This window comes from Anabrus simplex, chromosome 1 (genome assembly GCF_040414725.1).
Source record: "Anabrus simplex isolate iqAnaSimp1 chromosome 1, ASM4041472v1, whole genome shotgun sequence".
In the NCBI taxonomy this organism is placed as follows: Eukaryota; Metazoa; Arthropoda; class Insecta; order Orthoptera; family Tettigoniidae; genus Anabrus; species Anabrus simplex.
In genome coordinates this window covers 646,848,846-646,874,639 of record NC_090265.1, presented here as the reverse complement: position 1 = coordinate 646,874,639, position 25,794 = coordinate 646,848,846, and the positions used below count along the sequence as shown (strand labels likewise).

The 25,794-nt window shown below is 38.1% G+C and overlaps 1 protein-coding gene across 9 annotated transcripts in view; it reads left to right on the top strand.

Moving 5' to 3' along the window:
- The first annotated feature begins 2,190 nt into the window (after positions 1 to 2,190).
- LOC136857259 (uncharacterized) overlaps positions 2,191 to 25,794 on the top strand; it is a 124,658-nt gene continuing 101,054 nt past the window's right edge. For 2 of the 9 annotated variants that reach the window (XM_067135766.2, XM_067135763.2), the window contains exon 1: positions 2,669 to 2,886. The gene's annotated coding sequence lies outside the window, so the exon portion shown is untranslated. Of the gene's footprint in view, positions 2,271 to 2,295; positions 2,422 to 2,668; positions 2,887 to 19,963; positions 20,077 to 25,794 lie in introns of those variants that run through there. The other 7 variants (XM_067135759.2, XM_067135760.2, XM_067135764.2 and 4 more) reach the window with 7 other exon arrangements.

The window sequence follows — 25,794 nt, the reverse complement described above, 5'->3', positions numbered from 1 at the left end:
TTCCTGTACTACGCACCTTAAAACCATATCTGCCTGGTAGTATACTTAGCAGGGGAAGAGGCACAATACATTTTTTAAGTATCACGTCTTTACAATCCCCTCTGCTGTCACTTTCTCTTCTTAGAATTAACAGCATGTTGGAGCCAATGCAGATTGTGTTGATTGCCATGTGAGGAGCAGGTTTCGGGTGTTCTCCCAAAAAAAGAAAGAAAAAAAGCCTTGTTTTGACAAAGACTTTTGCAGTGTAGGTGAATCGTCGACACCTTAAAAATGTCTAAACGGCCTAATATCCCAATGAACAATCTTAAGTTTGTCAAATGACATCGACCGTGAAAGTCTTCTGTAAAACAAGAACAACATGAAGAGAGACATCTACACAGATGACTTAATGGTGGGGTCACACGACATAAAAGAAGTAAAAAAGGCAATTGACAAACTAGACCAATTTATTTATTTATTTATCGTATGATGAATCTATGTACACACATGCATATAGTTAAGGATAAATGTGCGTAGTAACAAGTCCGTATTGTACGGACTAGACCAATGGACAGATATAAATGAACTGACAATCAACTTAGATAAGACTGAGCATATGCCTTTTAGGTGGGGATGGCAAGCATTAGACAATAAAATATTCCTTAAAGAAGTTCCAATAAATACAGTCAATAATTTCAGATATCTAAGTTTAATGTTGTAGACTGCAGTGACTTCCTTCAGGATTCACACCAGACATCCCCCTGTGGGTGGGGGCGGCAGAATAACACCCACGGTATCCCCTGCCTGTTGTAAGAGGTGACTAAAAGGGGCCCCAGGGGCTCTGAACTTTGGAGCATGGGTTGGTGACCACAGGGCCCTTAGCTGAGTCCTGGCATTGCTTCTACTTGTGCCAGGCTCCTCACTTTCATCTATCCTATCCAACCTCTCTGGGTCAACTCTTGTTCTTTTCCAACCCTGACGGTATTAGGTTTCTGAGGCCTAGGGAATCTTTCATTTTCACGCCCTTCATGGCCCTTGTCTTCCTTTGGCCGATATCTTCATTTTTCGAAGTGTCGGATCCCTTCAATTTTTTCCCTCAGATTAGTGTTATATAGAGGATGGTTGCCTAGTTGTACTTCCTCTTAAAACAATAATCACCACCACCACCATCACACCAGACAAAAAGCAGCAGGAGCTACAAAAATTATTCATGAGATGAGAGACAAAATCAGACTTTTTCTTGGCTGTGCCTTGGCCTTATTTGAAGCCAAGATCGACCCTATACCTATGGAATAACTTGGGACAGATTAAGCATGAGAGCCCTCCTCTGCCTGAAAAATATCAAAGCACACTTCCTGTAGGCTGTTAACAGGGTCTCTAAATACACATGGTCAAGACTAGTTTATGAACTTGCCAAAGAGTCCTTCGTAATTAATGACTTAATATATAAGTTTACTCTGCCATCTGCGAACAGATGTAGGAAATTGCTGGAAAAAAGTGAAAGAAAATGAAAAGGGATCTGGCTGGACTTCTGTGCAATAGAGTCCACACTAAACAGAACTTGGACCAACACAAACCAAGAGCTCACCACTTCATGAATTCCTAGCAGTACACAATTATCATCACATCAACAGAACCTGGACATGTATGTGAATTCTGTGACAAATAACAAGTAGTGATGCCAGCTTACAATCAGGGGATATTGTGTCTGAATCCCACTGTTCCCAGCCCTGAACACAGTTTTCCATGGTTTCCCATTTTCATACCAGGCTAATGCTGGGGCTGTACCTTAATGCAGGCAACGGCCGCTTCCTTCCGACTGCTAGCACTTTCCCATGCTTGCATCGTCGAAAACCTTCGATGTGTTAGTGCGACGTTATACTAATAGCAAAAAAAAAAAAAAAAAAAAAAATCTTTAAAGGAAAACATTTATCGAAACATGCTGGTGTCTGACAATGAATTGCCATCCCCTTATTTTGAATGGTTTAAGTAGTCACAGAACTATGTTTTGCCCATTAATTAGTATAACATCGTACATTAGTATAAATAAACTCACTTCCACTTTTATGCTATGGATTTCTTGCTTTGACTATCAACTTGTGAACACCACAGTGGAGGTACGAGTCGCTTTGTAGAAACAGCTGTTTATAGTAAACAAGTGTGTTGCCATGCCAACCGCCAACTATCATTATTCATTTGACATCTGGCGGACAATGTACGTACTATACGTAGGATTAAAGCAACCAGGAACTGCATCTGAAAGGGCTGCCAGTGATGTGGGGTTGATGAAGGTACAACGAGAATATATTTGGCACATTTGGACTATAATTGTTTATACTATTCCCAGTTCTGCAGCGTGCATTGCAGAGCCGTTCACAAATTTATAGATTAATTAGGCCGTACTGTTTAATAGATTTTCCGTAATGCTTAAGTTACGTTAACGTAAGTAATGGTGGACATATTTATCAACAAAGGCTAGGTATTCTTTCTTATTTGCCTTACTTCTTATGCTTGTTGGTTAGGCGATTGATCTGTATAATGTGGGCGAGCTACGTAATGTAGCGTACAGAAGATTCGAAACTGAAGTAGTGATTATTTCTTTAACCCCCCTCCCCCCACACTTTTTTTTTTTTTTTAACCTTGCCTTCATCTTGTTCATACAAGTTTGTTTATGCAATCAGCTGTGTGCGTCGAGTATTTCGCTGCTCTCATTAGAACTTATTTGGTGCTGTGTAATATCCTTGCATGCCTAGTTGCACGTATAACCTTCGTTTTCATAGAATTTGACATGTTTTAAACGTTCTAAAATTAGGTTTTGGCTAGCAATTCTTACTTGCAGAACTGTTAAATTTGTGAATCGATATAGGTGAATGTTTGGACTCGGAGTTATCCCTTGTTTTAATTCAGGTAGATTTTCTTAAAAATATTGAAACTTTCGAATGTTGTGGGATAATTTTACAGGAAAACAGTAAATACTGCTTTAACTGTAAAATAATTACGAAATAGCTTTCTTTCATAATAGTGAATACTAATTTCCGAGTAAATGACATCCATCACAGCAGATCCCTTCTTTTTTTTCTTCTTCTGTTATTTATATATTGTTTTGAAATTGGCGCTTTTGGCTTTAAAGGTGTTTATTCTTCTGGCAGGCGTGAATCTAAAAACCAAGAGCAGCACCTATTTGAAATTGTCTGTGGTTATCTAATGTTGAATTCGATTCATTGCTACTCAAAAGGAAATCCCATATTACATATGCTTTCAGTGACTTATGTGCAAAAGATTTCTGTTCCAGGTTCTTATTGAATTATTCTGCAAGCTTTAGATTATTAAAGGGTTGTGTGTTAGATCAGTATTTCATCTAGGCCTATTTGAATTAGCAATGTTTTGTAGAAAATGAACTATCTGTTACTCCTTTCTGATGCATGGTCCCATGACTCAGCTTAGTGCCATAAATGGATTGCAACCAAGTCATATCTGTCTATAGGAAGCTGTTGATATATAGGCATATTTAGGAAGATTGTTAAATGGATCTGTGAGGGATGTTGGAATTAGAAATATTAAAAAGTATGGGAAATTTATAGGATTCTAACATTTTCTTTGCATAATTCGAGTGGTGGTTTTTCTTTAAAAGATTTGTTTTATAATATTCAGTGTTTTGTAACTGGTACAGTAATTGAACAAGGGCGGAGTAGTTTTGTTCCTAAACATGTTCATTGTATGTTAATGAATGCATCTAACAGCATTTATGTGTGCCTGTAAGAAAATTTAAGAGTTCTTAACTGATAGGTTCTTTATTTCCTTTTTGTTTATAAAGCCTAGTCTATATTAATTTTTCTCTACTTTTCCTTCATAAATTAACTAGTCCTTAGAAGTGTCTTGTTTGCTTTCTGTGAAAAGATTACAAATATGCAATATATACTGTAAGTTAAATTATAATTTTTGCCTGCTGAAATGTAATTGTGTGAATTTTGTTTGATTTTTTTTAAAAAATTGGCCAGCTAGGAAGTGCAAGTTGGTAAAGGCACTCGTCTGTTGTACTAACTAGGTTGCAGTATCGATTTCCAACACAGTTGGCTGACATTTAGGAGTGCTTGAATGTTAGACAGTTGACTATAAAATAGCCATCAGTATATTTAGCTATAATTCTTCAGAAATGACGTGGATGATCTTTCAGGGTTTATTCATTATACCTTTGGAGAAATTAACAGCGCAATATTGAAATTAAAATTTACATATCTCGTGACCTCTTTCCAGCCCTATTAGGGCTGGATCTAGTAAGTGGAGATCTTTAAAATGTTTTAATTTGTTCAACACTGATATCACACTTACCCTACTTAATTAAACCTGTAAAGTTTTTTACAGGTTCTTTGTTTTATAAATGTGCAGCAGCAGCACCATCCAAGCCATGGTAAGTTGCTGGACTGACGTTCACCTGCTGGCTGGTGCACTACTGAGCATCAAATAAGTAATAGAAAGCTGTTTCTGGTGAAACTATGAGTCTGAAATCTTACGTAGCATTAAAGGAGATGCTCAAACTAATGTCCCTCAAATCTCAAACATTTGCACCTCCTAAACTGGTTTAGAGACACTTGGTGAATCTTGGACTTTGAGATGTTCAATACAACTTGCCGATTGTTCTCCTGTAGTTCTTCCCTTGTGTGTGGATTTTTGGTGTACACTTTTCCTGCGGTAACTACTGAGGAATCACCATCTCCCATGTTGCCAAGGTAATGGAAAGGATATTGGAAAGAAGAATTAGAGAAAAGGTGAAAAGTCAATTACAAGAGGAACAATTAGGATTCAGAAGTGGAAGGTCAACATTGGAACCCATTTTCATTCTGAGACAGATTGTGGAAAAGAGCTGGGAATATGGGAAGGATATTGTAATGATTTCTATAGACTTGTAAAAGGCATTGAACAGTATCTGCAGAATAAAAGTTTGGGAAAGCCTGCCACGCAGGGGCATTGGTGAGGAACTAATAACAATGATAAAAGCAATATATAACTGTTGTAGCTGTGTGAAAACATGTAGAACAGAATGGTTCGGAATTGACACTTGGCTAAAACAGGGAAGTGTGTTGTCAGCAAAGCTGTTCATAATGGCATCATAAAGGCAGCAAGGGAAGATTACAGAGGGGAAAGAATGAATGTAATGTTGTTTGCAGATGATATTGTGATCTGGGGATAAGATGAGGATGATGTAAAATGTAACTTAAAAGCTCTTCAGTCTGGATAAAAATAGACACTATTAAACAAAGAATGACATGTTTTGATCTTGAAAGAACATTATCAGATTCTATCAATTCACACTCAAATATTTAGAAATAATATTTATGTTTATCTCTGTTTGATGCTTAGGAACTTGAAATCTGGAAATTACCTTAATATGTCCTCTTTTGTCTTGATTCTAGCATTTACTACAGTTGTCCAAAACTTTGCAGTAAATGCTGGAGTAGAGACAACAGAGGACATCATTAAGTTCCAGATTTCAAGTTCCTTCGTATTAAACGATAAACATAAATATTATTTCTAAATATTTGAGTGTGAATTGATAGAATCTGATAATGTTCTTTCAAGAATGAAACATGTCATTCTTTAATAGTGTATATTTTTATCCTTCATTTAATAATTTTTTTTACAGGTATTTTGTAGTATAATATTTATATTTAATGTGTGTGTTCAACAGACTGAAGAGTTTTAACGTTACATTTAACTAAGTCGACGCTGGAAAGTATGGCTTCTTTCTTAACAAAAAAGGAGGTGCAGCAGCTGAATGTAGGCCTACTAAAGAAGAGGATTGAACAATGGGGATTAAGGATCAACGTGGAGAAGAGCAAGCAAGCGGCGATGAGTAGAGGAGGTAAAGAAGGAAAAGGAGCTATCAAAATGGGACACGAGGAATTGGAAATACCAGAACACTTTAAATACTAGGGAAGTAAACTGACAGAAAATGGAAGACTGGATATGGGGATTAGTAGGAGGATATGAACGACTGCATAAGCAGAAATGTATCGGGAAGAAGAGTAGGAGGATACAACTGGGGAGTGCCTTTTACCTCCAGGTATGGAGATTAATATGGAACAGAGACATACCAATGAAGGCTAACGAAGTAATGTACAAGGGATATTCATCATCCTCCTCCTTCTTATCCAGCGCATGCTGGGTCAGGGCGTTTATAGCACTTTTCCACCCTTCTCTCCCCTTCACCATTCCTCTTCCATAATTTTGTCCCAGTCCAGGTTTCTTCTTCTTGCACTTCTCTTCATTGAATCAATCCACCTTGTTCTAGGTCTCTCGCTCGCTCTCTTTCCCTCGAACTTCATCTACATCATCCGTTTTGTTAGTTTTTCCTCCACCGTCCTCTTTACGTGTTCAGATCTTCTTAGTTTAATTCTGTCAATTCTCTCATTTAGGTTTTCCATTCAGACCTTTCTCACATCTTTGTTTCTCAGTCTTTTCTATCATACTTTTTACATATTTCATTTTGCTGACTTGAATTCTACTCTCTTCCCTACTTGTCACTGTCCAGGTCTCAGCTGCATAGGTCAATATGGGTGCATAATACATTTTGTACATTATCTCCTTACACTTGGTACTTACTCCTTCCAGACAAGGTTTCTTACGTTATGGTAGAATGCATTGCCCTGTTACACCCTCTTGCTAATTTCCATGTCCAGCCTTGTATTCTGCGTTCATTCACTTCCTAGGTACCGCAAATTGGGGTAACTTCAGCCATACAGGGTAAATTCGGCCACTGACGAATAGAAACACTGATTTTCTCCTGCCTCCTATACTGAAAAGATGAACCACTTGCAACAACTAAAATGCGCACACAACGCTATCAGTGCTCGATAGTCCAAAGAACATTGGCGAGCTAATTGTTGAGTCAGTCTATTTCTTTTGCAGCCCCGACTATTGTCTTGTCTGGTAACAGCAAGAAACAAACTGTTCCCTAGCCCCAGCATTCGATTCTCCATTCCAGTGGTTTATGAGGTCAGAATGCAAGTATGTCTGGTAACTGATCAACCCAATTTGATGCATTTTATTCAAATAGGTTTTTCAGGGAATAGTTTTTTGATGAAAGTTGTCCTCTTCTGGGGTAACTTCGGCTATGCCAAGAACATACAGGAAAACATTACATGGCCGTGGGTATTGTAATTACAGTCCTGTTTATCTCAATAACATTTTAGAAGAGATTAATAAAGGCACAATAACGGTTCGGCAAGCCTCTGGGAAGTAAGGGGGAAGTTCATCCAGACAGGGAGGGGAAAGTCGGTTCCCATTTTCAATGATAAATGTGCCTGTTGACAGACAATGTTGCTGGATAGACGGATATCAGTTAACATGGATGATACATATTTAAGAAGTTGTTTGATGGCCCATATATTTTCTGATTAGAAGACAGTATATTATGAGGACAGTCTACAAGATTGCTTCCTTTTCGACCTTCTCTTTTCTCCATACAATTGGACTTTATGATTTTTGTACCTTTCATTTGTTATCTTTTGTACCATTTCAAGTATTTAGCCAATGCAGCATGTAATCTATATATATAAAATGAGAGTTTTGTCTGTACATTGCTCAGAATTTGAAAATAATGGTATTTCTGTATCGGCCATGTCCATAGTAACAAGAAAATGCACTTTTTACTTTTCCGTAATTTCTGTCTGTCTGTCTATCTGTCTGTATGTATGTACACGCATCACGAGAAAACGGTTGAAGAGAATTTAATGAAAATCGGTATGTGAAGTCAGGGGATGAGCCTCTATAATCTAGGCTATAAATCATTTTACTTACGCTGAGTGAAATGGTAGTTTAGGGGAAGGCCTAAAATTGAATTCTCAACTATTTATGTTATTAGTGGTCGTACTTTAAAGAAAATGGGTATGCAAAGTTGGGGAATAAGTTTCTACAATCTAGCCTATCAATAATTGTATTCACGCTGAGAAAAATGGTAGTTTAGGGGAAAGCCTAAAATTTAATTCTCAAATGTTGTTATTAGTAGTCCTATCTTGAAGAAAATCGGTATGCAATGTCAGGAAATAAGTCGCTATAGTCTAGGCCAGGGATGGCGAACCTTTTCCAACTAGTGTGCCATTTTAACTCTGGTTTATTATTCTCATCTGTTGACTGTGTCACTTGTTGTTTTCCATTTCCATTACGGAATGTCTACAACTTACACCCCCCCCCCCACCCCCCCAATCGCAACTTCCTTTCAATTTCCCGATTATGTTTCATAATACGTTACTTATTCATTTATTGAGTAATTTATTTATTTATTATACATATTTGCATAACGGGTGAAATATATCTTGTAAATACATTTGATTGCATTATCCGTGGGGCCGTGGCGGTTTCCTACCCACTCGTAAGCCTATCCCATCGTCGCCACAAGTCCTATCTGTGTCGGTGCGACGTAAAACAAATTGTTAAAAATTAATTAGATATAAAAATCTAAAGTACTAATATTGCGAATGGACTTCACTTCCCCCATTAGCTTCATTATCTTCCCATGTTGTAGTTTGTACGCTCAACAATTAAACTAATTTCTCCCTCATCACATTTCCATAAGGAAATCTAAAAAAAAAAAAACAGCTATCCTTGTTTGTAAGGTCACATTCATGCTTTCATCAAACAATCCTGCATATATGTGGGAGTTATCCAAATTAGCTTTCAACTGCTCCGAAACTTCACTCATTTTTATTATTCTATCCTTGACAGCAGTTCAGCTGGCTGGGATTCCTTTAACATTGTTAATTATTAGTTGTTTGTTAGGGAAGTTTTCAAATGATGTGTCGGACGTCAATAAGAAACTTTCTTTCAACAACTCACCGCCAGAAATCTGTTTCACATGCATGTTGTACTATGCAGTGAAACAGAAACAGCCGCACTGATATTATTCCTTGGCCGGAAAGATGATACAAAAGAACTAGTTTGTGTAATGTTGGATATTTTGTGTAACGAACTCTCTTCTTTCTTCACTTGAAATGGAACAAACATTTGAATGACCAGTCTCAAAATTGCGCTTTACATAAAATGTGGGGGATACAACTGTTTTCGAACACAGGCAACACCCCTTTTTAACAGTCCGAATTCCCTTGGCCAGAGTTCTTGAAAAATACGGTCACCACCTTTGTTAAGTTTCTGGTTCTTTTTCGGCACCGAAAACATATTTGCGATGTCCGTATACAAAACCACCAGAAAACGACACTATCTCACTTGACTTTCGGACCTATCAGTGTAGCATTGTTGCCATATTGCACGTCCGAACGGAGCTAGTATTTAGATTTTCGATATTTATTTCTTACACGTGAAACGCTGTAAGATATGCACTGTCTGTAGTACGAGACGTATATATAAAATATTATTATGTTCATGTGGCGTGCCACCGAAATCGTGTCCGCGTGTCACCTAGTGACACGCGTGGCATAGGTTCGCCATCCCTGGTCTAGGCGGTAAATTATTTTATTCATGCTGAGTGAATGGTAGTTTAGAGGAAGGCCTAAAATATAATTGTCAAATATTTCTCATTAGAGGTGTAATCGGTGAATGCTACATAACTAAGGTTATATAGTATTAAATTTCCTATTATGCATGTCTTATACATTGTTACCGTACTAGCTATGATCACAAAGATATTCATGAATTTGGATTTTTGTTACTAAGTCCATATCAGTGCCGAGTAACGAGAGAATGGGTAAACAGTATTCAATTAAAATCGGTATGTTAAGTCGGAGAATAAGAAACTACAGTTTACGGTATAACATATTTTACAAATCACAGAGTCGAAAGAAAACTGTGAAGGCCTACAATATAGAAAGCTAATAACATTGATCAACAATAACATTATATTGACCATTGTTTGTCGTGATGTGCTTTGTGTCTTCTGTTGCCCCTCATCTCCGGTAGATAGGATTACTGCTGCATACAGAGTATTTTTTATTTGTTTTACGTCGCACCGACATAGATAGGTTTTATGGCGACGATGGAATATGAAAGGGCTAGGCGTGCCTTAGGCCTTAATTAAGGTACAGGCCCAGCATTTGACTGGTGTGAAAGTGGGAAACCACGGAATACCATCTTCAGCGCTGCCGACAATGGGGGTTCAAATCCACTATCTCTCGGATGCAAGCTCACAGCTGCGCACCGCTAACCACACGGTCAAATCGCCCAGTCGTACAGAGTGTAACAGCCTGCCTGAATATTGATGGGAAGTAGGTGAGGAGTTAGATAACTTTCTTCTTTAGCATGCCAATTCCCCTGGTTTATAAATTTTCTGATACTACTGGTACGTAACACACTGGATCATCATAGTATTCGGGCTATTCAGTCCCTACTCTGAGGCACTGATTGGAATGAACAGTGTGCATATTTAGCGGAATAATGGCAGATGAGTGTTCATGGCAATCTGCGACCTGGTCATCCTAGCTCTGGAACTTTGGACTATTAGAGTGGCACCGCAATCTAACTGCAGCACTGTTCGTTAAAAGTAATAAAATGTGCGGCTTTCCATTTGATCGAGTATTTTATATGATAGCATTGCTTTTAATCGCTAAATTCATACTTACGTTTTTGTAATGACCTATGTTGATTTCAGTTAGGGAAACCACAAAGTAAGTCTTTCTGAGAACCCCGTAGCGAAGCACGGGTACATCAGCTAGTTTGTAATATCATACAATGCTTGTATGCTTAGGCTAAATAAAATAGTTTCTTCTTTGGGGAAAATATGAACTGTTTGGAAATATTCTGTAAATTTGATGACTATACATCTGTTTCACCACAAATCGTTTTAATTTGTTTGTGATTTTTGGTGCTGGGCGTTCTGCAGGTGCCCAAAGTTATTTTTTATATGGTGGCTGAAGTTACCTCAAAACATGGGATAACTCCGACCACTCTTTCCAGAATCTTAATTCATTACTGAATAACAATTAGAATTATATTCATATTTAAAAATGAAGAACAAACATAGCATTATTTATATTTTTTAGAAAATTAGAGGGAATATTTCACGTTTAAATTTGTAAAATATACAAAAAAGTGGCCGAAGTTACCTCATTTTATGGTATTTGAAACTGTTAACAATTTCAAAGCTTTGTCCACAAATTTTCACAATGCCTTGTCTTTCTCCTCTTGATATCCCCATGGAATATTACTTACCCACCCAGAATGATATATGCAGCAGAAACCTGAACAGTGATTTGGAGAGATGTGAGTAGAGTACAAGCAACTGAAATGAAATTCCTGAAAAGTATGGTACAGAAGACAAGGAGGGATAGATTGAGAAATAAAGATATACAAAAAGAGCTAAATGTGCAGACTAAATGACAAACTGGAACAAACTGTCATTTACACATTCACAAACTGTGAGCGGCTCCTAATCCAGCAGGTCCAACTTCTGAATGTTCATCAGCTTTCATATTCATCCATTTGAATAATTTGAGCTGTATTGACAGAAGATAGGAAAGTATCCAGTTCATTTTTAAGAACATTTATCATCCGAGTCAAGAATTTATTTTGTCAAGTCAACATGTTGACCACATCATAGTTAACTACTGTACCTAGGTATATTTCTTAGCATCTTAACTTTGAGATTTTCACTTTTATTTTAAGGGTTTAATCAAGCTAAGACCCATGTTCTTAAAAGTTAACACGATCTTCACATTCAACGAAGTAGTGTTCTCAATAAGGACATTTTTTTTTTTTAGACACATTAATTTTAAGAATTCTTCAGAAGGGTCAAATATTTCAATGTGCAGTGGTTTTAACATAACACTTTTTTTTTCAAGAAATATTTGTTTCAAGAATTCTCATGAGAGGTCAAATGTTTTAATGTATGTCTTAGTTTATTATTATGATTATTCTTTTCCATTATTTGTGAGCTGCTGTTAGCTTGAAACAAGCTGAAATATGTACTGACCAATTGTAACTCATCATGAGTAAAAGTCTTGATTAGGTTGACCTCAAGTATGAAACTTTTTTGTAACTGATAACTGTCAATACGGATCACAATAGAGTTTGTAACAAAAGAATATCTTGTAGTTAAAAGATATAATAGTCAGATAAGTGACAAAATCACTATATTGGTAACACTGTATGTTGCTTACATCATGCTTGCCATATATTGTAGTTGAAATTGAAGTATTGCATCATTCAGCAACTGGCACTCCCTCAGCCCTTAACACGTACAAACTCGAGCTAAACAGTCCTTTGTGCAGCGTTTTATGTTTGGTAGCACTGCCCGTGATATCTAGCCCGCACACGCAGACGTGCCATCAGAGTGCATGTTGGTTTGCCTGCTTGTTCAAATAAATGCAGAATAAGATATACATACTGTAACCTGTTGGCGGGGTAAATAAATGAATAAATGAGTACAGAACCTGGTAGCGTTCTATTTCTAAGATTTATTAACTAAGCACTACAATTACAGATTTACACACACACACGATAGCCGAGCTTACAACTTACACAAGTACACGGTTACACATTTACACGGTTCGTGCTCTCTCTCTCTTAGTTTCTCATGTCCCATCTACAATGACACACACAGTCATTGATTATTTACAGTACACTCTCTCAGCCTCTCAGTCACACTCGTTAGCGCTGTCACGGTCCACAGCCTACACGTCAGTCTCGCAGGTCGGGATAATATCTGCTGTTCATTCAATCCGTCGAACCCCGTTCGCAGTCTGCACACGTTGGCACCCAGTGTTCCCTTCGCGCTGCTCCAGAACACCCAAGGTACTTCTCCAGCAGCCGGCCTCAAGGGACTCACACACACGAAATCAGGGAAACAGGAATGAGTCCTCGGTTCCAACAGGCAGATACTCCATTAATCTGACATCTCAGCCCAGGCTATCACTGACTGCGCTCTTCACTAACTCACACCAGCGAACTCGTTCTCGGTCGCTCTCACTCACTAACTAACTCTGTTTAACTCTCACTAACTGCAGGCAGGTCGTTCATCTCTTATATAGATGCGCTGGCCCTTCTAGAATCGTCCGGATGCTCGATGAATCCAGGAACCTCGCGAAATGGAAGACTCCAGATTAATCGTGAAGTCATTTCCATACTCCTCTGCTACGGGACCGCGGGCGGAAGCGAGTGGGGCTGGCCTAGCACGTCAGTGCTGCTTGTGATTGGCGCGGATGAAGTAAGGGGGTGGGCCGAATACTGTGACGAGCCGGGCCCATAGCCAGTTGGCATGGCGGACGCTATAACCATTACAATATATTTTCTTGGAATTTGAATTTATATAAACTGTTCTTGGGAGGAAAAGAATTTCATATTCTTTCTTTATTACATTGGTGATGCCATCGAGCCACCCCTGCATAAAAGTACTTGAAATAGTTCAAAATTTAACAAGCATTGGGAAAGCAATACATATCTGAAACACTCATTAAAATTAAAGTTCCTAACTTTTGTTTACATTGAATGTGAAAAATATTTTAGATCCATTGGTTGGTCTTCACTTGGAAAGTACTGGTATTCAGGTTTCTGAAACAAGTTTTGTTGCTTAGTTGTTAGTACTTTTTTCTGTTGTGTCATGTGTATGGTTCATTTGACTGAGAGTTGCCAACAAGTTCAGTTCTAGCTCAAGGATTGGGGTTCAAACCCACTGTCTTCCGAACGCAAGCTCACTGCATCTGTGCGTTATATGCGCTGCCCCATATAGTACTCAAAAGTAATGAGGGAACTGCCTAATCACGACAGTAAAGGAATACTTTGTTCACGCAGTATAAGTCAAGAAATTTGTAATTGAAACTGCTTTTTGTGGAGAGGCACATTATGTTAGTGTACTCGATCTGCTGTAGGCATAAGTACCAGGTTATCACTGGGAGTGTAAGTGGCCAGATGAAGAACTAACCACATATTGGACTTAGTGGTGGGGGTATGAAATGTGGATGCCTTTACATAGCAGTTCAGCACTGTTCTGTATTTCTGTTTTTAACAGGGTGGTTACAATTAATAATGACGATAATGATAAGAATAATCACTCAGTAAATATGCTTACCAAATAAGAGTGCCAGGATTTGGTCTGGAAAAGCAAGCATGAACAGCAAGTTTAATAAGCATTTGTTTTTATACTTAACTGAGAATATTGATACCTAAGTGAAATATTTAGTCCCTAACGCCCCTACCGGTAAACAAATATTTACCCCAATTTGTTCTTGATTTCCAACTTTATCTTCATATTGTGATCTTTCCTACTTTTAAAAACACCACTCAAATTTATGCGTCTACTAATGTCATTCCACACCATCTCTCCACTGACAGCTTGTAACATACCACTTAGTCGAGCAACTCAGCTCCTTTCTCCCAAGTCTTCCCAGCCTAAATTTTAAAACATTTTTGTAACGCTACTCTTTTGTCAAACACTTTCAGCAGCTAGTTGATAAAGGGAAAAATTATACAAAAGAAACTTGATAAAAAAATATGGCAGTACGTTATAAATCCTTCGAAAAAAGTTTTACAAGGTTTCAAACTTACCTTATATAAATCGACAATTTTTTTCTTTTAATCAACATTGGTCTGCATTTAGGGCAGTCCCCAGGTGGCAGGTTTCCTATCTGTTGATTTCCTAGCCGTTTCTTAAATTTGGAAATGTATTGAACATCTCCCTTGGTAAATTATTCCAATCCCTAACGCCCCTACCTATAAGCGAATATTTGCCCCAATTTGTTCTCTTGAATTCCAACTTCAATTGATTTTAGAATTCCTACTTTTAAAAACACCACTCAAATTTATGGTTCTACTAATGCCATTCCACATCATCTCTCCACTGACAGCTCGGAACAACCACTTAGTCAAGCAGTACGTCTTCCCAGCCCAAACTTTGCAACATTTTTGTAATGCTACTCTTTTGTCGGAAATCACCCAGAACAAATCAAGCTGCTTTTCTTTGGAATTTTTCCAGTTTTTGAATCAAGTAATCTTGGTGAGGGAACCATACTCTGATTGGGGTCTTACCAGAGACTTATATGCCCTCTCCTTTACATCCTTACTACAACCCCTAAATATCCTCATAATCATGTGCAGAGATCTGTACCCTTTATTTACAATCCCATTTATGTGATTATCCCAATGAAGATCTTTTCTTATGTTAACACCTAGGTACTTACAGTGATCCCCATAAGGAACTTTCACCACATCAACACAGTAATTAAAACAGAGAGGACTTTTCCTATTTGTGAAACTCACAACCTGACTTTTAACCCTGTTTATCATCATACCATTGCCTGCTGTCCATCTCGCAACATTGTCAAGGTCTTTTTGCATTTGCTTACAATTTTGTAACGTATTTATTACTCTATACAGAACAACATCCGCAAAAAGCCTTATCTCTGATTCCAGTTCTTTATTCATATTTATATATGTATAAGAAAAAGGTCCAATAATACTGCCTTGAGGAATTCCCCTCTTAATGATTAGAGGCTTGGATAAAGCTTCACCTACTCTAAATTCTCTGAGTTCTATTTTCTAGAAATATAGCCACCCATTCAATCACTCTTTTGTCTAGTCCAATAACCCTCATTTTTGCCTGTAGTCTCCCATGATCTACCCTATAAAATTCCTTAGATAGGTCAAATCGATGCAGTCCATTTTACCTCCTGAATCCAAGATATCTGCTATATCTTGCTGGAATCCTACAAGTTGAGCTTCAGTGGAATAACCTTTCCTAAACCCAAACTGCCTTCTATCGAACCAGTTAATAATTTTGCAAACATGTCTAATATAATCAGAAAGGATACCTTCCCAAACCTTACATGCAATCCATGTCGAACTTAGTGGCTTGTAATTTTCAACTTTGTCTATCACGCTTTCCTTTATACGGTACACAGGGGCTACTAAAGCAATTCTCCATTCATTTGGTATAGTTCCTTCATGCAAACAATACTTCAGATATGGTACTATATCCCAGCCTATTGTGTTTAGTATACCCTCAGAAATCTTATCATTTTCAGCTGGTTTTCTAGTTTTCAGCTTTTGTATCATATTGTAAATGTCATTGTTTCATCGGTAAATTTCAATTCTTCATTAGTATTAGTCACCTCCTCTATCTGGACATTATCTTCGTAACTAATACCCTTTTGACTTGGCGAAACTAATTTAAAAGGCAGCTGAGCTGCCGAAAGATCTGAAAAATCTTTCTTTAAACCTGCCTTCTATGCCTCAGAGAGTGACTGCAACATAGTCAAATGAGCTCTTACCGGGCGAGTTGGCTGTGCGGTTAGGGGCGCGGGGCTGTGAGCTTGCATCCGGGAGATAGCGGGTTCGAATCCCACTGTCGGCAGCCCTGAAGATGATTTTCCGTGGTTTCCCATTTTCACACCAGGCAAATGCCGGGGCTGTACCTGAATTAAGGCCATGGCCGCTACCTTCCCACTCCTAGCCGTTTCCTATCCCATCGTCGCCGTAAGACCTATTTGTGTCAGTGTGACGTAAAGCCACTTGTAAACAAACAAATGAGCTCTTAGGCTAGACAGGGGGTAGGGGAAAACCTGCACTACCAGCTGGCCAGATCAAATTAGAAACATGGGCAGCTAATTTTCCCTTACTGCATTAGAGGTATCTAGTAAACAGAGAAGTGTGAGGTACAGTTAGTTCAAGAAGTCACTGGATTATGTGAGTGTGATAAAAAAAATTAAATGGCGTATGGCTTTTAGTGCCGGGATTGTTCGAGGACATATTTAGCTCGCCAGGTGCAGATGTTTTGATTTGACACCCATAAGTGACCTGCGTGTTGTGATGAGGATGAAATGATGAAGACATTACATACAGCAGTCCCCGTGTCAGCGAAATTAACCAGTGATAGTTAAAATTCTCGACCCTGCCGGGAATTGAACCCGGGGTCCCTGTGACCAAAGGCCAGCATGCTAACCATTTAGCCATGGTGTGGGACAGTGTGATAATACAATGTAAGATCACTACAGTACTTTCAAGTTCATTGTCAAATATTATATAGTATCGATGTAGGCTCTCAAGACTAGTCTAGCCAGCCAACTGATTTCTAGAGCAGGCCTTCAGATTATTAAGCCATGTCAAACTTTTAATGTTGTTTAGCATTTTCCTAGCAAGTGCAACTATCATCTTCAGAGAAATGAGTCTGTTTTTTAAATGATGGGCAACAGTAACATTCAATTTATATACCTTTGGAGAAAATTATAAATGAAATTGTCAAAATTCTCTCCAACTAGAATTGTCTTGAACTTTTTAGTCTGCAATTCCATCATATATCTGATTGTTCTTATGCAGATTGAACAGATGCACTATTGCATGTTCTTCCCCGCTAAAGGATGTCGTGCTTGGAATGGTGGGTATAGGAGGAGGAATTGATCAGCCAGATTCAAGTTTAATAGCAATGTTATTGGTTTTTTCCACTAACCGCATTTTATTGTTTTTTGGAAATGCAAAGTGCAAGAATTTTGTCCCACAGGAGTTTTACATGCAAGCGAGTAAATCGGCCAATATGAGGCTGGCACATTTGAGCACCGTCAAATACCACCGGACTGAGTCAGGATCGAACCTGCCATGTTGAGTTCAGAAGGCCATCACTGTACCATCTGAGCTGCTCAACCTGGTACATTTATGTTTAATGGCATCAAAATAGATACTGATATGACAATTCCTGAACTGAATGAAACTACCTGGAAGAGCTAAATGGAAGCACATCCATAAGATGTCTGAGGGGCATACTTAAGTGAACAGATTTTAACTCATTCTCTAATGTTGTAATACCATTCAGCAATTTTTTCGTAATTACAGACTGTCTTACATAATAGAGGTAGTAATTTTTATTTATTTATGTATTATTATTATTATTATTTTACAGTTCGCTTTGTCACACACATATAGGTCTTATGGCGACGATGGGGTAGGGAAGGGCTAGGAATGGGACGAAAGTGGCCGTGGCTTTAATTAGGTACAGACACAGTATTTGTCTGGTGTGAAAATGGGAAACCACGGTAAACAGGGCTGGCAACAGAGGGGTTTGAACCCACTTTCTTCCAAATTCAGGCTCACAGCTATGTGACCCTAACTGCACAGTCAACTCACTCGGTATAATAATAATAATAGAAAGTTGAACCCGAAAGGGTATACAGGTTGTCTTAATTATTCCTTGCTGTATTGCACGATACTCTTGGTCCATTTCAAGCAGAACACAATATGATGTGTGTTCCCTCTGTGGAAAATACAGACTCTCATAAAAAGACAATATCTCCAGTTGTTAAGAGGTTTGATTTTATGTAACCAACTTTTCTTTCATTTTCTTCACTGTTTGTTCCATATGATCTATTTAGTGTGGAACATACTGCATCCCTGCCACATCCCTTTCTGAGAGAGTATCTGACAGATAGCTGCCCCTTTTAGGGAATCAAACTGATTGGCCTCCTTATCAGTTCATACAGAACAATAATTATGGCATTATCTTTATTGCTTCTCTTTCATCCTTGGATTCTCACCAGTGCATTTTTTATGCAGATATAGATAATCCTTTCTCTCTGTCTTATTCTATTCACCAATGGACATTTTCAAACACACACCATTCATGACCATCTTCTCAGTGCAGTAAAGTTTGTTCAGTATAATGTTTTAGAAATAATGTAATAGCACTTAGCTCCTTTGGAGGCCTACCTGGTGGCCATTATTGTTAAGGCATAGAGTTTTTATGGTCTGATACCTTGGTTAGCCAGTTTGGGTCTCATTGGTAGGAAAACCGACAAAAAACTTCCAACTACTTTGAAATCATTTAGGAAAAGACTAAGTAAACAATTGATAGGGAATCTGCCGCCTGGGCAACAGCCCTCAATGCAGATCACTGATGACTGATTGATCGAAAAATGTTCCCATCTGAATGTTGGCCGACAGGGTATATGAGACATAGTGAATTCCTAATCACTAGATTGTGTCCCAAAAGCTTGGGTTTAATTCCAAACTTCTCTGCAGTGCTTATATGGCATGAGAGCATATCAAGCTGTTGGTCAGATGGAGATGTAAAGTCTTTGGCAGATCTCTTGGTGTTGATTCGACAAAAATAGGCTATGTGCCGACACTGAGTTTCACCCTCTCCCTATGGGAGAAAAACAATAGATCTAATTGGTTGCAGTACAAAGTCATGCAGTGATCCCCCTTTGTCACCTAACATTGTGTCCTGTTTCCTTCAATCTTGTCTCCTGAGGAACAGCTGCATCTGATTGGTATAAAGATTGATGGTAGAAATATTAACAAACTTGGTTGTACTGATTTATTCTGTTGGCAGAAAACAAGGGTACTTGGAGTATTTGGTGACAGGTAAAAGAAAGGAGGTTGGCCTGTGCTTGACTATCAGGGTGTTGAAAATCATGATGATGACAGAAAAAAACAAATAAGATTAAAAATGAAGTTTAAAAGCTCTAGGATTTAATCTTTCTTGGCTCTTAACTTTCAAGGTGACTGCATGGTTGGCACTAGGAAGAAATGCATGATTGGCTGGAAAAACAGGGACAAAAGAATAGGTTATCTAAAACCTTTAGGTTGAATGCAGTAATCAGTGTCTGTATTACTGGGAAAGTATCAAGGGCATGCAAATATTATTTTGATTTTACAGTTGATGAACAGTGAGAAAGTAATTTGGGTTGGATAGCATTCATTTTTGGTACTGAGATCAGTGGTGCAGGAAAATTTGGCTTTTGCTGAATGGGAGTATTTTGACATAATCTAAGAAAACACGTTGAATTTGGTTGACTTCTGTCAATTAGCAAACAACCTGTGACCTCTCTTGTTCTGATAGACCATTGTAGGAATGGAATGGAACCATGTAGATTAAAATATTTGACTTGTTTTGTAGTTTTAAGATTATTATATGGCAAGTAGTCTGTTGTACAGTATAGTGTTTTTCTTGCCATGATTTCAGCTGAAGTATGTTTTGTATGTATATTGGAGTTCATGACTCTTTTATTGTAGAAAGTAAAGATTGTGTGTCGTGTCCTTATTTCTTTTTTTACAGCTGCTGTTGTCTTTACTACTCATGAAAAATCATCAGAGCTTTCTTCCCTCACTTGTGACATGTTCGGTGATGTGCATCACTCTGACAGTATGGAGCTCTCTTTCCATCTTTGTGTGTGTTCCTTTTTCTTTCCTGTTTTTACATTTTTAACGATTTGGAAAGACTTTAATCTTGAATCATGATCACTGTCATCATTGATTTTTAATTTAATCTATAGTATTTCTATTAAACTGACTATTAATTGTGAGGTATTTATTTAATCTTGAAGTGCTTCGAGATTTTGGCATCAAATATTACACTGGGACTGGTCATTTCAAAGGTTAACTGCCTGTTTCAGTTTGTGTACTCATTGAAGAGGCGTACATATCTTAGCTGTCTTCAACACTTTAAATACTTGTTTTTTTAGATATACAGGGTGCTTTTATAGAAGTATTTGGGTGACCGAACTCACGTTCATTTAAAATACCTTTAGCCATAATCTGGACCTTATTATTACTGATTCTATATTCAAACTAATAATAATTTTCATTATAGTTGTGGTTTAGTCCTATTACATATTGAATTTAAATACATTTTATTACAATGAAGTAACTTCAAGAATGATGCATTTTAAATATCTATACAAAACAACAATCACAAGAATTTAGCAATTGTATATCTCGTCTAGATTAGAGAAATTAGGTACCATGCTCATTAGTTTTCTTATGTATAATTCTGACTTAAATATTTTGTGGTGAAGCTATCTCTGTAATTATAAGTGATTTCTTATTCAGCTGCTGAGTCACCCAGATATATAGCAAAATTTTGAACGATTAGACTTTTAACGAATTAACCTCATTTTTAGTCTCTGAGGATAATCTTGGTTATAGATTCATATTAAATCAATCTGTTGAAAGAGCAAGAAAAAATATTCTCTGGGTTATAGTAAACACACACAATGGGATCACTTTATATAAATATGTAAAAACAGGGGTGTTAAAGGGATCTTGTCAGTCTGAAATTAGTCTGGAGAATAATCCATTATCATTGAATATTGAACTTGTACTTGATTGACAGCTTGTAGTTTAGAACACTATTTTTTATTTATGTTGAAGGCTTTTACCTGAGTAAATTATTATTTCACATTCAACGTTGCTGTTATTTCATCCTCTGTTTCCCATTCCCATCTCATCTTCTTTGAAGTTTGTGCTTTGAAACCTGTGGTATACTGTCAAGATTCAAATTTTTTCATGAAATTTGATTATATATATATTTAGGATATTGTTCCAGAAGTCAGTAACTTGAGTATCTGTGCTCATTGACCTTATTTTTCAAGTAACATGATTATCGAATAACAGTTGTACGTAGGTAATTTCATAAGTCAGGGCATTGTTATATAATTGGAATATGTGGCAGTATGGTAAGGCTGGTATTACGTTGGAAATCCTGTGGCATATGCTGCTGGGAGGCCGCTAACAAACCATGTCTGTGGGCACGGGTGGCTAGGTACCAGTGCCTGACAGTCAGTGTGTGTTTGGCTATGCTCTAAGACGGATGTAAGTAAAGTGGAACAGTGGTCATATTAGATAAAAGCCCTCTCCATAACAGAAATGTCTGTCAGTGCTGTGGAGAGTTACACGAATCTGTGGGTGATTGGGCACTGCCATATCGAACTGTTGTGTGTTGAGTGGCGGCCTTCCAGTGTGGGCATGTTGCAGCCAAGGACCTAGCGTGCAGTGTGGATGTTCTATGCCCTTCCATACAGACGTGTTCATGGTTATCATTGTGCATGGCAGAAGACCAATGTTGGGCTTTGCAAGAGTTATCCACACATGCTTATGTGTCTATATTAACAGTGTTCAGCATTTTATGACAGGGCTTGCAGGTGCACAAACATTGTTCATAGTCGACACCACATCAGTTAACAGAGGTGCAGAAGTGGATGTGATAAAAGACCTACCACATTCTCTTGGCGCAATTTCAGTACGAAGAGAGCAACATTCTTAATTACATTATTACAGTTGATGAATCCTGGGTGTGAGCATAAAAAAAGAGAACTGAAGCATCAATCAGCTCAAAAAGCAGTCATCCAATGTCAGCACACACCACACAGTCTGGCTGAATCCATTGCTCACAGACCATGCTCATTTTGGCATATGACAGTCAGGGTGTTCTTGAGTGCCAATCCTGTTCATGGCGGCCACACAATCAATGCCTAGTACTGCTACACATTTCAACAGGGGCAGCTGCATCGTACCCTTTAGCGGAAACATCTAACACTGCTAGACAATGACCCTTTAGCGGAAACATCTAACACTGCTGGACAATGCCATACTCCTCTATGATAACACCGACTCCTGTCATCAGGAATCTTGTACAGTGGTGGGGTGGAAAGTCTTAGAACATCCTCCCTGTTCACCAGATTTCAGACCATGCAATTTTGGTCTGATTCTGAAACTGAAAAAGCATATTGGCAACATAACTGATGGTATTCAACACCTTCCCCATTGATGGCAATGATGCACTGGGGGACTGTTTCGAAGGATGTTAGTTCAGTTTGTGTATAATAAAATGCTATAACACTGTGTTCTGTACTTGTATCATTTGATTGCTTCCCATCCTGCCATAAGCTCCTGATCCTGACCACATTTGATGTTAGCATTGGGACACATTGCCTTGGCCTTCCGATGCACATTGTGGACTTCCTGTGCAGTAGCATTGTCGGATGATATAAAACACTTGCCATGACTTATGAAACAACCACCGTATAAAATTGGACAGAAACTAAAACTATGTTCCTAAATCAAATATGTACTTTACAAATATGAAGACCTTGTTATTTGTTATAATTCAGAAAATGTAGTACTTAATGATGATGTTACAAAATAATTGAAAGGTACCTATTCAGATTTAAACTAAAAAAGAAAATGTTTACAATACAGTTGAAATATGAGATTTTTTACAGATCATTATGAAAATGATTTGTGGGGATTTCAGTTTAAAAGGTTGGAGCAAAAGTTTTATTTATTTTACTTGTATAAGGAATCTACTAATGTTATGGACAGAACCTATACAATAGAAAAGAAATTCACTATGCACTGCACCAACAAAATTCACCAGTTGGATGTTTATGACCAGAAGTGTGCTATTATGACTGGCAAGCATAAAGTCTTGCTCAGAATATGAAGATGGACACAAAAGAAGAGCACTGAGAGGTTTTATACCGTCTATTTTTCACCACTGATGCACTTAATGTCCTTTGATCCAAAACTCCACTGTTCAAGAGAAAGTTTGGACCTGCCAACACCAGTTCTTAAATGTGTAAGTGACCTCCATACAGTCAAGTCCTGTTTTTGTAGCCAATTGGAAGACATTTGCGTGGTTCCATCCTGTCTGGATGATTTGATTTCTACAGGAGAAGTCAGGCTTTATCTGATGATTCTGCAAAGAGTTTTGAAGTAAGTACAGAGTAAGCTTTTCCTGGATTTTAGCCTAGAGTGAGGCGGTTGGTACAATTGCTGAGCATCAATGTTATTGATCGTTATACATTGGTGGTCAGTAAAACTTCTGTACTGAAGCTTGGAGCAGGGAGATTTATTTGGAGGAGTTGGCTGTGATAATCCTGCATGCCTTGCTCAAAGCAGAATCCAGCATTCGGATATTCCTTGAGTGATTGCATAGTGTGTCTGGGCATTCTAATTTAAATATACCTACTGCTATCGTCTACATGACGGTGAACAAGAGGATTATCAGCCCTTAAAAGTCTCTTTCTTACTACATTGTTTTAGTTATGGTCCATTATGAGAAGGTCTACTTGCACAGGTAAGATTATGAAGAAAAGCTAGAAACAAGTGTTAGGAGTATGTATTTTTTTCATTTAGAATTCTCATTTGCTATATTGCAAAGAGTCCAGTTCCTTTGATGATTGGTCAACATACTGTCCTTCAATTCAGATGGCCCGGGTTTAGTTCCCGCCCAGGCTGGAGATGTTAACTGCATACGGTTAATTCCTACGGGTTGGGTATTTGTATTTGTCTCAACATGTCCCTCTTCATATGCACACAACTCAGCACACTACCAATCACCATAGAAACTTGCAGTAGAGAATGAAAACATTCCTCTGTATAAATTGGCATCAGGAAGGGCATCTGGCCATAAAACCAAGCCAGATCCACATGTGCAACACAGTTAACACCCACGACCCTACTAGTGTGGCAAAAACATTAGATTTGCTAGATTGCAAATAAGGAGAGGAAAAAAAACCTGAACACTCCTTGTGTTCTATTTAACTTTTAGCCTTATAAAGTATGATAGAGCCTTCTGTCCTTTTTGTTATTTAAATCTAACTGGGTATTTATGACTACTTTAACTTATAACTCAGGTCAAATGAATTGGGCTTAACTCATGTAATCCATTATTTTTCTCAGTTGATCTGGAGAACTATTTATCCCTTTCCTATGAATTGAACAAATATCCTGTAAAACTATTCATGTTTGGTTGCAGACTAGTGTCACTTTTGGCAATGTAAATTGCTTCAGACAATGTTTTATGTCAGATATTTAGCCTTCTGGTCCTGATTTTCATACTTGTATGGCAGCAGTGAACAATATTGATTTCCTCTCTTGCCATCAGGTGAAGTGCATAGTTTTTAATTAGGATTTGGACTGGCTAGGAAAACCTGAAATAAATACAGGGAAAACAGTTTTCAGTAGTAAAACCTTAATATTAGGGGTATGATAGCTGAGTGTTATTGTTGGTGTCTGTACAAAGTAACTGTGATTAGAATAAATGTAATTGAATGTGGAAGGTAAAGTGAAAAGTCATGTCCCTGTGGTTGGATTCCCCCTAAAACACTTGTCTTGTGGTTATGATCGTATCAAGAATCGCGCAAAACTATCTAAAACCGGAGGGTATGTGGAATGCTTCAAAGCCAGGCCAAGACAGGCCGATGTATGGGTACATTATCACGCAAGAGAAACCAGTTGTTCCCTTCTCACTGACTTTCTGATAGTTGCTGCTTCACCATAACATTCTTCAGGCATTCTTAATATCTCTGAAGAAGATTTGTGAAAAAAAAACAACAACAAAACAATATTTGATATTTCCACATTGCTCTGTGGTGCAATGAATGAATAACATGCAAACGAAGACAGATGGTTGCCAGGCAATGAGAAAAATGGTCATAAACATGATGACATGAGGACTGCCAGGAGCTAATGAAAAAATCTCTCGCATGGCATTTATTTTAGCAAAAAAAGAATTAGGGAACTTTTTGAATGTAGTGATATTGTTAACATCTCTTGTCACACAGTCATTGTTAATGCTTTGGTAGAAAGCATACTTTGAACCATTCTTAAAGCTTGGATTTTAAACTGTAGAATTATTTGTTCAGGTAAGTCGTCTCCTTTCTACTGAATCTCTTCTGTTCACCTTTTCAGACTACAGGACCCCCTGCGGGTGGGGGACGCACATGTAGAATATACCCGCGGTATCCCCTGCCTATCGTAAGGGGCGACCTAGGCGCGGATATGGATTGTGGTTTGGTGTAATGTGTTGGACCTCCTGTAGATGAAAGGGGCTGAATACATTCACAGGTAATCCCTGCCTGTCGTAGAAGGCGACTAAAAGGGTCATATGGCCATGGTCCCCTCTTTATTTTTTAATTTTTTTTTTTAGGGTTAGTTGTAGACCGTTTCAAAATTTTTGATGTGTGTGGTGCTCGACGATGGAGCTCCTATGTGTGCAACTACGCTTGAAAGCCTGTGTCAGTAACCACCCAGGAAGCGTTGGGTGAGAGTGTCATGTACCCGGGCGGTAATATCCGCCTGACAACACAGGTCCCCGCACAGCCG